The 16,271-nt window shown below is 37.0% G+C and overlaps 1 long non-coding RNA gene across 2 annotated transcripts; it reads left to right on the top strand.

The window, feature by feature from the left end:
• Positions 1-2,250: 2,250 nt before the first annotated feature.
• LOC131109156 (uncharacterized) lies at positions 2,251-14,162 on the top strand. Of its 2 annotated transcripts, XR_009120675.1 has the most exons (4): positions 2,251-2,545; positions 3,091-3,204; positions 13,710-13,776; positions 14,119-14,162. It is a non-coding gene; the product is annotated as an uncharacterized LOC131109156 (long non-coding RNA). The 2 variants fall into 2 exon arrangements; XR_009120674.1 differs by lacking the exon at positions 14,119-14,162 and having other exon boundaries at positions 13,710-13,853.
• Positions 14,163-16,271: the final 2,109 nt, after the last annotated feature.

Below are 16,271 nucleotides of genomic sequence, written 5' to 3' on the forward strand. Positions count from 1 at the left end.
GAGTAGGTTTACCACTGTTCCATGTTTTTGCAATTTCCCATCGATCTGAAACATTTCCGTGTGAGAAACATGCAAAAAAAAATTGTTTTTGAATCATGCCGTAACCTGATGCGTATCCAAAGGTCTATCACAAAAATATCTACAACCCTCCAAGTAACTTGTACTGGAGAGTGCTGCTGACACTCTTGTCCTCAGCACAACAACAATTCTGTTGTGACCGCCCCAGGTGACACACCCACCGTAGACATAAATACGAGGTTCATTGATGAAGAGAAAATACAAGAAAAATACGTGAGAATACAAGAGTGATTCTTGACAGCGAACTTTTCCTCACTGTCAAGCAGCAAATGGCAGCCTGCTGATGTGTACGGCCCAAGATGAAGAGCATAATTAAGGAAACATATGAAAGCCGACACTGGGTGTGAGATTAATTATCTGCGTGTCAATAGCTCATCAATAGCCGATTAACTAATGACACATGGCCCAATGAGGGCTATTGATCTGCTCCTCGTCTGCCGCGTTAATAGGTTGTAACCGACATTTGGAATGAAAGCTGACAGAAAGTGAAGGGGCTAGTGTGCACTAAACTGCAGAAATCACAAATGTAGTCAAAGCACATTGACGTAATGTGATCTCGTGGGATGCCGGTGATTACTGTGACCACAACTGATCTTATTTGAGTTTGCCAGAATTCCCATCCTTTCAGTGATAATTAAAAATGACCCCAAAGGAGCTTGCCCCTCCCTAGAAATGAAAAAGGACTCAATCTAGATTAATGGCATCGGAATGGCCAACATCATAAGTTAGCCACTCTATGATAATGATTGTAATGATAATAATGAACACTTGGATGAGGGATGAACAATCCCTTGTCCTGGAGTTGGATCCCTATACAGGTTAATTAGGTAAGATAACATCATTAGCCACTCTCATGCCTGCACTGAGAATTAATTGGAGTAGATGGCGATTTAGGTCTATATTAAATCGCATAAACGATCAATGACAGCTTGGGCAAGACTTTGGAAGTCCAAAATGGTGCACATCTTATTTACGCTGCTTAATGAAGACAGAAACTGCAGTGTTTTGTGACAGAGGCATAACAATACGTTGGTTAGTGCCATTCATACATTCCAGTTGATCCGATTTAAACGCAAACATACTGTAGCCGAATGCAAATCCGATGAAACCAAATTAACATAAACCAATTTATTTATCGTTTTATATGCAGAAAACAATTTAAAATCTTAATGTCACTTTTTTCTTGATCGAATTTCTTGAATTCAATAGTGTTTCTCACCTCATTTGTCAAACTGCTGTCATATGACGGCTTTCTTTGGCTCCACTCTGGGTTATTTTTGCAGCTGTGATGGAAAGAAAAGTGGTATAACTGCGTTATTTAGCAAATAACTACAGAGTCAACCCCTGGTGATGTCATAGCTGGGAGATAAATACTGTATTTTCTGGACTATAAGTCGCACAAGGCCAAAAATGCATAATTATGTAGAAAAAAAACATACATAAGTTGCATTGGCGTATAAGTCGCATTTTTTTGCAGGTAATTTATTTTAACTGCTTGACCAAAACAGACATTACGTCCTCTTGGAAGGCAAGTTCTAACAATAAAAGAATAGAGAACAGGCTGAATATGTGTAAGATATGCTCACACAATGGTTATTCAGCTACACAAAAAATAAACAGAAACAGAAAAGGTGTCCAGTGTTTATGTAACATAAAAAGTTTTTCTCATTTATATGTATATATAAGTTTATAATATAAGTTAAATATATATACGTTTATAATAACTCTGGAGTACAAGTCACAGGAACAGCCAACCTATGAAAAAAAAGTGCGACTTATAGTCTGGAAAATACAGTATATCAGTAGTATTCAGTACACAGTAGTATTCAGTAAAACTAAACATTTATGTACCGTATTTTCTGGACTATAAGTCGCGTTGGAGTATAAGTCGCATTTTTTGCGGGTAATCTATTTTAACTACTTGACCAAAACAGACATTACGTCCTCTTGGAAGTCAAGTTCTAACAATAAAAAAATAGCGAACATGCTAAATAGGTGGAAGATATGCTAACACAATGGTTATTCAGCTACACAAAAAATAAACATGAACAGAAAAGGTGTCCAGTGTTTATGTAACATGAACAGTTTTTTTATTTATAAGTCGCTCTGTAGTATAAGTCGCAGGAACAGCCAACTTGTGAAAAAAAGTGTGACTTATACTCTGGGAAATACGGTACTTCTGGTGCCAGGTTCTATTGTAACACAGTGCTAGCAGGGTGCTAGCAGGGATATGTTGTGCTAAATATATGCTACCAAGACAGTTGTATGCGCGACATATTGTTACTATTTTAGCATGGTAGCATTTTAGCTATGACCTATAGTGTAGGGACACTATAGGACTGCCTTGGCACTTTCAGTACTAGTGCTACCTTGCTAGGTGCTAGCATGCGAACTGCCAGAATACTAGCATTTTTGCTATTTTACTTATGTCAAAACATACATATTCTGATGTAGGGACACCTTAAAAGTAAGTATATGCAAACCGAGGAAAGATTTTGGCTGAATTTTTCAGTGTTTGACAAAAAAAACACACTAATGTATGCTAACTGATGTTCCACTGTGTTCAAGAACATTATATACAGAACGCAAGCGATTAAATCATCTTTTTCAGTTCATATAAATGTGTTTCAAACGTTTCTTTTAAAAACGCCTTAGGAGAAATTGAGACATACGTTATGTGACTTCTCTCTCTTTGCTTGAGAAATGCATTTTTCTGCATCTCCCGCTAAATAATGTATAATCCAATCGTCATGTACTACATAATGTATGCTGACAAAGCAGTGTGAGTACTTTACTTTCACATTTGGGAGTTCATTGTCACCAGTGAAAGGTGATGAAGTATCCGTCTTTGGCGTGTCCAAGCGAAATGCATTGAAAATACAAAAAACGGTAATGCCATCTGCGAGGTGAAGCTATCATAAAGATGGGACTTCATCTTGACGGTTAGAATTTTAACAATGCTTTAATGTACTTGTAAACCAAAGACTATTATAGTTATGCTTGTTGTTTCAGTGAGTGAAAGACAACACTGGGAGTGTTACATGAGATGTGAGACTGTGTTGACGATATCGCCATGACAACTGCTGTGGAGCTGACTAAGAAGACGGACCATTTGGATCTCAAAAGGTAACATCTCAAACTATTAATACGATAAATGTGTTGTTTTTGTATGCATTGTGTTTGTAGTAAAGAAGAAAGCAAGTACGCACTTGGCCTTTTCTGTCAACTGTATGTTTAGATGGAGGCCTGGTTGTTTTGAAACACTAAAAACAAATAGAATATTCTCTGGTGCACCGTGCCCCGTCCCTTGGTGACTATTGAATTACATCCTTGCTACGTGTTCGTGGAAAAAGAAAGCATCGCAGTGGCTTGTGTGGTGCAAACATAGAACCATGCAGTGTCACTCCAGGTTTGGGTTTGATTGTGACAGAGAAGACGGTTAGTCTCAGGGAAGGTCAGCTTTTTGTAAAGTGACATATGATGGAAAAAGGGCTTTTTAAAGTTTTATTTTAGCTTTTTGCAGTTATATTGTGCATATAGTATATTGTGTGTATATATTATTTTGGCTCTATGTTTCCACATTTGCTAGGTTTTACTTGATTTTATTTCACAAAAGAGCCATATTCCACAGCTGGCAATGGTGGAGGGGCTTTTTTTTTTACAGCTTTGAGACATGCATTGCACGGTGTTACAGAGGTGGAGCTCACTCTCGCCTTGGCATGCTAGCACCTAGCAAGCTTGCACTAAGTACCAAAAGTGCCAATGCAGTTTTATAATGACCTTAAATCATGCTACATATACTGTATATGTGCATTTAGACGTAAAAGTACAATGGAAAACAGTTAGCATGCTAACACCGAGCAAGAGAGAGTAACGCTAAAGTACCAACAGTGCCAGGGCCGTGGTATCGTGTCTCTACCTCATACCATTTATGTATTTGCAATTAGACATAATTATAAATGATAAAAATGCTACCAGTTAGCATGCTAACACCTAGCAAGATAACACTAAGCACCAACAGTGCCAAAGCAGTTCTGTAATCTAGCATCATGCCATGTATATATTTGCATTTACACATCAAATTAAAATGGCAAAATGCTAACAGTTAGCATGCTAACACCTAGCAAGATACAGTAACAGTAAGTACCAACAGTGCCAAGACTGTTTTTTCGTGTCTCTACATCATGCCATGTATGTATTTGCAAATAGACATAACTACAAAGGCAAAAATGCTACCAGTTAGCATGCTAACACCTAGCAAGATAACACTAAGTACCAACATTGCCAAGGCAGTTCTGTAATCTAACATCATGCCATGTATATATTTGCATTTACACATCAAATTACAATGTCAAAAATGCTAACAGTTAGCAAGAGACAGTAACGCTTAGTACCGACAGTGCCAGGGCATTTGTATCGTGTCTCAACATCATGCCACATACGATTTTGCAATAAGACATAAATACAATGTCAAAAATGCAACCGACAATGCCAAGGCAGTTCTGTAATCTAACATCATGCAATGTATATATTTGCATTTATACATCAAATTACAATGGTAAAAATGCTAACAGTTAGCATGACAACACCTAGCAAGAGACAGTAACGCTTAGTACCGACAGTGCCAGACATTTGTATCGTGTCTCAACATCATGCCATATACGTTTTTGCAATAAGACATAAATACAATGGTAAAAATGCTACCAGTTAGCATGCTAACATTTAGCAATATAACACTAAGTACAGACAATGCCAAAACAGTTCTGTAATCTCCTAACATCATGCCATGTATAAATTTGTATTTACATATAAAATGGCAAAAATGCTAACATGCTAACAGTTAACATGCTAACACCTTGCAAAATATCGCTAAGGACCAACATCGTGCTCTGAGTTAAAATAGCTGAAATGCTAACATAATTAATTCTCAGCACATGTGATGTATGTCATAAGATCAATAGACAAATATGTCCATTTGTTTAAATATGTTTTTTAATCTTATTTTTATATGAGCCTTGATAAGGTTGCATGAATATCCTGTGGTCCTTGCCTAGTTAACACACACGGACCGCACACACCGGCTCCGATTTCACTGACTTATTACACCACGCGTAATTTGAAACAATTACAAAAACACTAGCCCACTTGTTACAACACTCATTTTGCGTCCACATATACAAAGCACAGATTCAATAGCTTTACATGTTTTTCAATCACACACAGCGGAGCACAAGTGTTCAGTTAAAAAAATAAAAAAAAGTATGGTATGGTATGGGATAATCTTTCACATTTTGCCTGGGGTTTATTTTGCTAATTCAACAGAAATTTGTGCAGGCCAATGAAATAATAAAATGTCCTTGTAAATGAATAAACTAGTTGAAAAAATGTTATCTCTTATAATAAAAGGTGCTCATTGTCCTGTACTAATAATATTTCCGCTTTAGTGACATTTTTATTATTAGATTTCAGTTGCATGTGTGCAATTTTTTATTATTAGTAAGACTTGCAGTGAAGGACACCTTTGGGAGTGTTAGTACAGTTTCACCGCTGACCTTCATAGTTGAACACACAGAGGTCAAGTCATCTAGTTCTGTGTGTGTGTTTGTGTGTGTGTGTATGTGTGTGTGTGTGTGTGAAGGTGCCGGTCCATTGTGACCATTGACATTTAGCATTCCTCCGTGTTGCCTCCTGCTTTTCAATAAGGGGATTGAAGGGTCCACAGGCCTGGTTCTCAAGAGGAAAAACAAAAAGGCTCTTGTAAAATCTCAAGGAGTTCCCATGATCCCAGGAAAGACCTTGATCCAGCTCCATTCCACAGATTAGGGCACATAAAAAGTACATATTTATTTTATCTTTTGGCCTGGATTTGACTGAATGAATTGGAGCTGAAGTATGTAATACACGGCAGTAATGAGAATCGGTACAAGTTTGCTGCTTTAATGGCTGGTGAGTCATTATTATTGTTATTATTTTTACAGGTTGCTAATTAGCTAATTTCATACCAAATATGTTTTCTTTTACACGTTTTTATAAACCTGAATGCCAGAAATGATGGCAGATACCATGATCCAACTTAGTGCACTTACCGAGTGCACTCAGACAGCAGGCAGGACTTGCACACTAATTAATAATACTGATCAACAAACAAATATTTGTAAGTCACCCTCATTCCTACATTAATCTTTTTTTTTTTTTAACAGTGGAAAGTTTTCAAAGTCATTTTCTAGGTTTCCCCTTCTCCTTCTCTTTCAGGAACATGCATAATCTGTTAGCATCAGAGGAGCACACATGCATAAATAATTGACTAATTCACTTTAAGGGGGCCAGCATAGATTAATTAAGCCTGAATACTAATTATGTTTTCTGTCTACACCAACTGACGCGGTTGTTGTGTTAATAAGGAACTGTTGGGTGGGTCACAATTACTGTGCACACATGAAAAGGATCACACTTTGGGGGTAAAATTGGATATATGCTAGATGCCTTGGATTAGCGGATTAGCTTTTATTCTTTCTATATGGATTTTTGAAAACAATGTCAATCTCTCATATAGTCACATGAGGTAATGGTATTTATTTACTTCTTATGTTTCAATTTGATCATTTTATAAAAGCAAGACAAAATAATAAATGGAATAAAATAGAGATTTTTTTAATTGGCCTATGCCACATTTAAAAAATAAAATTTAATAATAAAACTTAAAATAACAGCAACAATTGAAGAATCAGCAGCATATTTTACAAAAATAAAGTAAAAATATTAATAAATTATAAAAAATTATAAATAATATAAGAATTTTGTCCTAATCTGACAAGAAAATGTCGCAATTTCATATTATGATGAGAAAAAAATTATGTAGCATGAACTTGAAATATTAATAATAATAATAATAACATATATGTTTTTGAATTCATAATGTTCTTTAAAACAAATAAAACTAAACATATCAATGTTCCTAAATTAGTAGCATAAACTTTAAATATTAAAGTAATATGTTTTTTTTAAGTCATAATATTTTGTAAAACAAATTAAACTAAAAATATCAATGTTCCAAGTATAAAGTCAAAATATTATGGGAATAAAATCATAATTAGGAAAATTTACAATAAGAAAGTTAAAATAGTAAAATGGCATTAAACAGCAGAAATGGAAACAAATACAGCTTTAATTTTACACAAATAAAGGTAAAATATTAAAAGAGGAAGTATATTGAAAACAAGAAATTTTACTTAGTTGCACAAAGTAAAATATTAAAGAAAAAAATACATCGTAAGAAGTCAATTCACAAAAATTATGGGAATAAAATCCTAATTGGGAAAATTTACAATAAGAAAGTTAAAATAGTAAAATTGCATTAAACAGCAGAAATGAAAAAAAACTGCTTTAATTTTACACAAATAAAGGCAAAATAATAAAAGAGGAATTCATATTATAACGAGAAATTTCACTTAGTTGCATAAAGTGAAATATTAAAGAAAAAATACATCAGAAGAAGTCAATTCACAAAAATTATTTAAGAATATTTGGAAAATTAAATAAAAAAAATTGAAAAATGATACAAAAATTATAAATACATGGAAAATAAATTTAAATGAAATTTAAATAAACAAAAAAATAAAGTGTAAATAATGATACAGTACAGTACATATAGACTAAGCGGTAACTAATTCATCACGTTATGCCACAATAAGGACCAACAGAGGCAGGATACATCCATGCCCTTGACTCATGCACGGGGTGCCTGTCTGCAAATGGTAGCTTGAGCTCTGTGAAGATGATTTTTTGTTGTCTGTGCTCCCCTGGCAAGTAGCGCACACTGGGACGGAGGAAGACAGCTCAAAGCCCGGGCCTTGTTTACAGCTGCGTGGGGAAGAAAACAGGCAGACGTAAATGAGGGTTGACGGTTTCATGAAGCACAATTGCTTGACGGCAGATTCAATGTGACTGGGCTGAACTGGGCGATGATCCGTACAGTATGCAAAATTCACTTTCTAGCTGGTCTGCGCCCACCAGCCCCCAGCAGCGAAGCGGTCTTCCCCAAACCCTTCTAGCTATGCCTTTGAATGCAACAAGAACTGAACGAGGCATTGTTGTGCTCAATTCCTTTTGACAACAATTGCATTTACAGAGAAAGAAAGTTAGTTTTGCCACCAATTTTAGATTATTTTTTATCCATTTTGGAAGCTCCGAAATAAAATGGGGAAAGAGGTAGAATAAGAAAAGGGAATGATGAATAATCTACCCAAATGTCTTGGCAAAGGGTTCTATTGCAGCACCACGTATTCACCATGGCAAATCTGAGCATGCGCACCACGTTGTTGACGCTGCACATATCAGTATCTTTCTTTTTTTTTTTTTTTTTGTGCTCCCCGAGGATTAAAATTGTTGTTTATCGTTTTGGAAATGCAACATCTGCACGTTCCATCCGGTTATGGCACATTAAACAACAGGCCTTGTACTTGCAAGGAGCATGCTGTCAATGTCAGTGGGATAAAGGAAAGCAGGATGAGAAGCAGACATTTCCTAGCTCTCTCTCTAGACACAGAGGCTCACGTGGTGTCGCTTGGATTAGATTTTTACTGACAATGACCCAAAGCGTTCGGCCTGGGGTGCATGTACTGTACTCCTGATGTGGACTTTCCCATATATTTCCCTCTTTCCTTTAACTGCCGCTGAACTTAGGGCAATAATACATTTGTAGTTATCAGATGACTTACTGACATTTGCGGGACAGAGAGCTCATTTACGGGTCACTGTGAGAAAAACATGGAGGAGAACCAATAAACACGCAAGCAACATAAATTGAAAATTAGTCAAATGCTTTGACGTCAATCATTCCTTTATAGAAGTTGATATACATGCAGTAGACTCATGTGAGTTCTACCAAAAAATAAGTAGGATTCTTTATTTTTAATAAACAGACTATTTTTGTTATGAAAAAGCACACTTATAATCACCTTTACACTCTTATTACTCAATATAATGCACAACGATGAGCCAATTCAAGAAACAATACAAGCAGTTGATGTTTGCTAAATACAAGGATGAAGAGTCTTGAACCAGTCATGATGTGCTATACATATCACTATATTGACACTTACTATGGTACACATTATGTCATTGTATTGTATTGTAAAAAAAAATAAAAAATAAAACATAAAAACTTAAACTATATTAGGAAAGCAGGAAGTGAACAAATGTAACAGTTACTGATTGTAAAAGTACCAGATGGAGGGGTAGGATTTAATAAGCTTTGCTTCTTCCTACTCCTTTTGGACATGTGGAACTGTGAACTGATTATGTGATGCATTCAATTGTAATCTGATGCATGTTCAAATGAAATAAAACCATTACCATTACCATATAGTTGAGACAAATATAAGATGCATGTTCCTGTGTGTTCCTATAAATGCATCGGGGTTGGACAGGAAGTGACGTCCGGGTTTCAGAGTTGAGTTTTAGCTTGACGTGGGTTACAGTATCTGGTGTTCAAACCTACAACAAAAGCTACACACAAGGTTACGCATTGATAAGAATTTTTTATGTATGCATGTGCTAGTTCCAAATATTCATTCATTTATTTTCTACCACTTATCCTCACAATGGTCGCAGGGGTGCTGGAGCCTATCCCAGCTGTCTTTGGGTGGGGATACACCCTGGACTGGTCGCCAGCCAATCACAGGGCACATATAGACAAACAACCATTCACACTCACATTCATACCTATGGACAATTTGGAGTCGCCAATTAACCCAGCATGTTTTTGGAATGTGGGAGGAAACTGGAGTACCCAGAATAAACCCACGCATGCAACCCCCCCGCAGTAGAAAATGAATTAATGAATGAAGTATCAAAGTGAAAGTTATGCTTGCTGTTTTTTATTTGGGAACTGATATTTTCCTGAAACTTACCTATGTTCTACTGCTGATTACTTAAAAACGGAAAAAAGTAGAACCAAAAATATGCAACTGTACTATTACTGTTAGTTTTTATTGTAAATATTAAAGTATTTTTAAGTCATAATCGTTTGTAAAAACAAATAAAACATAAAATGTCAATGTTCCACTGTTCCAAGAATAAAGTCAAAATATTATGGGAATGAAATCCTAATTCGGAAAATTTCCAATAAGAAAGTTAAAATAGTAAAATGGCATTAAAAAGCAGAAATAGGAAAAAAACAGCTATAATTTTACACAAATAAAGGCAAAATATTAAAAGAGGAATTCATATTATAATGAGAAAGAAGGCGCAATTTCACTTAGTTGCATAAAGTGAAATATTAAAGAAAAAATACATCAGAAGAAGTCAATTCACAAAAATTATTTAAGAATATTTGGAAAATTAATTTTTTTTTTTAAATGATACAAAAATTATAAATACATAGAAAATAAATTTAAATGAAATTTAAATAAATAAAAACTAAATACACAAGAAAAAAAGGGACAGAAACATTACATAAAGTGTAAATAATGTTACAGTACAGTATATATCAACTAAATGGTAACTAATTCATCACATAACCGAACACGGACACAATTAGCTAAGAGTGGATATACTGGACCAGTTTTTTTTTATTTTGCTTTGAGGTTCCAATAAAGTTTAGGATTTTAATATCATGCAACAGATCTCAATGAGCACTTTCATTTTCGGCATTATATTGATAACTGGGTTTGCATGAGCACTTTTTTTTTAATCATCAAAAATGACCTGATTCATTTACCCATAATAGTTCCTTCTTACCCAAACACCATTAGTCTTCCAGTAAAAGCGCATCTACTGTATGGAATGGAAATGGGAACGTAATAGAAAGCACAGGAAGACCGCCCGTCTTGTACTCCCCCAGTCTTTGTAATTCAGAAAACTGATTGGTACCCAGTCGAAAGGAAAATGGTTTTTAAATAAGTTACAATTAGATAAGCATTAATCTCAGTGGTATAAATGAATGTCTCGCTGTAGGGCTTGTTGAATGTAAAAACAGATTTACAAAAACTCCTCTTACCAGATTGGTTTGGAAGTATCCCCCCCCCCCCCCCCTTTTCTATTTTAATTGCTCTGTCATTTAGAGTTGAAATAACCCCCCTATCCATCCACTGTACCCCTTGATTTTCTCCTTTGAAATGAAATATTGTATACAAATACATGCCGTTCCTGGTTCATCACTGAAATCTGTATAAAATGATGCTTTGAGGCATAAGAGCCCCTTTTTATATATGGCGCATCCTTGTGTAAACATATCCATAACCGAAACAACAACAACTTATGGGATTTATCTCAACGCTCGTATTGTTCCGGGCTCGGCAGAAATGAGAGAAATGTGGGACTGCTGAGTTTGTTCCACATACTGCTGATTTCAAAGGGAACTTGCTTGAAACATTCCGTCTTGTTTCCATGTCACGCAAGTGTACAGTAGACCACCTACAGTTCTGGAAAAGCTGCGGATCCCACTCGCATGAATACTGGGTGCTCGGATTATACCATGTAGGATTTATGGAGGTCTTATACCCGTATGTAAATGTTTTTGTACTTGGACAAAATAGACAGACACAGTTGATTCAGGCTGTATGAAAATGGTACATTCCATCGTTATTGACGTTGTTATTTTTTTTCCAATAAAGGGTCATCTGATTTATTTCAATATTCATTCATTAATTTTCTACCGCCTATATCCCAGCTGTCTTTGGGCGAGAGGCGGGGTACACCCTGGACTGGTGGCCAGCCAATCACAGGGCACATATAGACAAACAACCATTCACACTCACATTCATACCTATGGACAATTTGGAGTCTAATTTCATTATCAAACATTATAATCAACAATGACCATCAATGAAATGTGTGGCGTTATTATGCACTGATATCACTATCAACAGGCTGCACGGCGGATGAGTGGTTAGCGCGCAGGCCTCACAGCTAGGAGACCCAAGTTCGATCCCACCCTTGGTCATCTCTGTGTGGAGTTTGCATGTTCTCCCTGTGCATGCGTGGGTGCCATGCTAATTAACCTAGCATGTTTTTGGAATATGGGAGGAAACCTAAGTACCCGGAGAAAACCCACATGCAAACTCCACACAGAGATGCCCGAGCGGGGAATCGAACCCGGTTATCCAGTTGTGTTGCCTACGCACTAACCACTCACTCACTGTGCACCGTATTCTCCAATTGGTCTATTATTATTATTATTATCATCATCTATTTTCTTCCAATCAGATTTCAGCTTCTGTGTTGCCATTTCAATGTAATCTGCCCAGGGCCTTCAAAATCAGGAGTGCTGGCCCATGTCACTTAAACATTATGTAACATTGTTTTTTCTAACCAATCAGAATTCAGACTCACTTCCCACGGGCAGCAAGGCAGCCGTACATTAACATCAACATTTCTGTTCACTGTGTTACCGGTGCACTTGAACGCATCATCACATGAACATAGCAGCTTTTAATTGATCCTGGGACAGTGTGATGTTCATTCATTCATTCATTTTCTATCGCTTATCCTCACGAGGGTCGCTGGGGTGCTGGAGCCTATCCCAGCTGTCTTTGGGCGAGAGGCGGGGTACACCCTGGACCCTGGTCACCAGCCAATCACAGGGCACAAATAGACAAACAACCATTCACACTCACATTCATACCTATGGACAATTTGGAGTCGCCAATTAACCTAGCATGTTTTTGGAAACCCGAGTACCTGGAGAAAACCCACATGCAAACTCCACACAGAGATGCCCGAGCGGGGAATCGAACACGGGTCTCCTAGCTGTGTCGCCTATGCGCTAACCACTTTCCAAGCATTCACCGTATTCCCCAATTGGTCTATTATTCTTATTCTTATTCTTATTCTTATTCTTATTCTTATTCTTATTCTTATTCTTATTCTTATTCTTATTCTTATTCTTATTCTTATTCTTATTCTTATTATTATTATTATTATTATTATTATTATTATTATTATCAACATCTATTTTCCTCCAATCAGGCCTTCAAAATCAGGAGTGCTGGCCCATGTCACTTAAACATTATGTAACATTGTTTTTTCTAACCAATCAGATTTCAGATTCACTTCCCACGGCCAGCAAGGCAGCCGTACATTAACGTCAACATTTCTGTCCTCTGTGTTACCGGTGCACTTGAACGCATCATCACATGAACATAGCAGCTCTTAATTGATCCTGGAACAGTGATGTATTTTCTTACATTTTTGCCACGTCATGATGTAAATATTGATTTTGAACCGTTCCAGATGATGTTGTAGTGTAGAGGTTTTACGTCAACAAGTCTTATTTCAGTTGACATAAAAAAAAAACATCGCAATGAACACAAGCTTGTGTACTGTAGATGCATATATGTAATTTTCCAGGAGAGTGTTTATTAAAATAAATAAATAAATAAAAACAGGAAACAAGGAGGATGTATTTTAATGTGACCTTCATTACACATTCATGTCAACTTTTCTTATCTATTTATGATGAAATTCTTTTCCACTCCTGTTGTTCAATTAGCGCTTGACCCCTTTAGCGGCGATGTAAATTAAATGACATTTCGGTGTCGTCCCATATTTAAAATACTGCGTTAGTTGCGGATCATAAATGATGATCTTCATTCTGCAGCTAATTTATTCATTTAACAATTTCCCTCCAGAAGTTACAGCAGAAGGCTCTGCAGCAACCTAAGCAGAAGAAATCCAAGTCGGCTGAATTTCTGATGGGTGAGTCCTGCTTGATGAGTTATTGCTCATAATTTGTGTAAGGATTAATTAACTAATTACAGACAAATGGCTTTGGGCTAAATTTTGCTCTTGCTTGTCAGGGCGCAATTTGTAATTATTTTAATCATTTCTTCTTCTCCTGTCCCCACCCTCCCCCCACTTCTCTTCCTGCAAGATTTAATTTTAACCTAATTGTGTTTTAGTGTCATTCGAGGAGGATGCGTGAGAACAGTGTGTAGCAGACAACCAAGCAAATCTTGTGTTTTGTTGTATTTTACAACGAGGCAGTTTGACCCAACGCTTGCATCTCTCCTCTGTGTCACTGTGTGTGCTCGTATTTAGATTTCCGCTTATTTTGTCGGCGAGCGAATATGAGGTGGGCATAGAAAAACCCAGCTTTCGACGGAGGAGGAAGCACCGAGTATTCCCTTCTTCCCGGCTGCCGAGAGAAATTCGAGGTGACAGGCCAGATAGCGCCCTTGCAGCTCACCATAAAAATAAAAAAATAAAAAAAATGGAGCTGCAAGCCCCTGCCAAAGAAAGAGGTGAAGCTTCATTTTTCATTAGCCTCAAATTTGTTGGCAGTTGATGTGTTCCTGATCTAACCTTTACTCTCGCTTTCTTTGCTTCCATTCAGGGGCCCCTCGGTCCCTGCATTCCAAAGCAAGCATGTCCTAACAAGCCTCTACTATAACTTCTTCCTCCACTGGAGAACGCTACACTAGTGGGTGTTCTATCGCTATCTAGAAGCACCCTGGACACAATCAGCCTTGACTCCCACTCTCAGCTGCATGCCTTGTGGTGGGCTGGAGTCATAGGAGAGTGCATTTACATACACTAGCATGATACCGAGCCCAGTCTGTGGCGCTGCACTCGCAACGCCCCCGAAACACGGCTTAGGGCCAATCAGGCATACAAATATGCCCCCTTATAATTCACTATGTCAGGGAGAACTCTTGAGGAATGGGATGGCAAATTAGGATGCGTTCAAGGTTGCGAGTGTGCCAGTTTTCCCAAGGATGAGTCACATGTCAGTTTCTTGATTTGATTTGTGTGCTTTATTTTGCTTTGGCGCCGCATAGTAAGTCATTACAGCAAGTAATAACAGCGTTTTATGCTAAAGAGGTAGATTGTAATTTTTTAAAAATACAGTCTCAAGGGGCACAGAATGTGAGCAAAAGTCAGGGGGTAAACATACATAATATGGAGAATAATAATTCAGTGTATTAATATAAATGTTCAATTAGCAATAGAACAATTGTGATGTTTTTTCATTACTTAATCTGATTCTAATACATAAATTTTAGTCAGATTAATCAGTTTATTTAAAATGTTTTTGGATTAATGAGGCTAACCAAGGACTGAGGATGAATCGATATCGATATGCTAAGTTTGATATGCTAATGTACTTTTCATTTTGGTCCTCGAAAGCACCAGTCCTGGTTCACATTTCTTATGATGGCCCCATCATCAAAAAAATCGAAAAAATGTTTTCGGATTAATGAGGCTAACCGAGGACTGAGGATGAATCGATATCGATATGCTAAGTTTGATATGCTAACGTACTTTTCCTATTGGTCCTCGATAGCACCTGTCCTGGTTCACCTTTCTTATGATGGCCCCATCATCGAAAAAATGTTTTCAGATTAATGAGGCTAACCAAGGACTCAGAATAAATCATTATCAATATGCTAAGTTCGATATGCTAACGTACTTTTAATTTTGGTCCTCAAAAGCACCTGTCCTGGTTCACAATTCTTATGATGGCCCGATCGTCGAAAAAATGTTTTCGGATTAATGAGGCTAACCCAGGACTGAGGATGAATCGATATCGATATGCTAAGTTTGATATGCTAATGTACTTTTCATTTTGGTCCTCGAAAGCACCTGTCCTGGTTCACATTTCTTATGATGGCCCAATCATCGAAAAAATCGAAAAAAATGTTTTCGGATTAATGAGGCTAACCAAAGACTGAGGATTAATCGTTATCGACATGCTAAGTTTGATATGCTAACATACTTTTCATTTTGGTCCTCGAAAGCACCTGTCCTGGTTCACATTTCTTATGATGGCCCCATCATTGAAAAAATTGAAAAAATGTTTTAGGATTAATGAGGCTAACCAAGGACTGAGGATGAATCGATATCGATATGCTAACGTACTTTTCATTTTGGTCCTCGAAAGCACCTGCCCTGGTTCACATTTCTTATGATGGCCCCAACTTCTAAAACGGAAGCCCCTTGCATGGAGTATTGAGTATAACATGATTTAATGCATATTTTTTTGCTCCAGCACCTGAGAAATACATGCAAAACTATTTAGATGGGAGTGAAATATTCAAGGGCGGTAATGAGAATGATTTGGGGTTAAAAAAGCTGCTCGGTGGGGTGCACCCTTAATAGAGAGTGCCCCCGAGCAGTCGGATTCCCATAAACTCTGTGCAGCAGACTTGATACCCATAGGTCAGTGATTGCTAATAAGAAGTCAATGAGAC

This window comes from Doryrhamphus excisus, chromosome 21, assembly GCF_030265055.1.
Source record: "Doryrhamphus excisus isolate RoL2022-K1 chromosome 21, RoL_Dexc_1.0, whole genome shotgun sequence".
NCBI lineage: Eukaryota > Metazoa > Chordata > Actinopteri > Syngnathiformes > Syngnathidae > Doryrhamphus > Doryrhamphus excisus.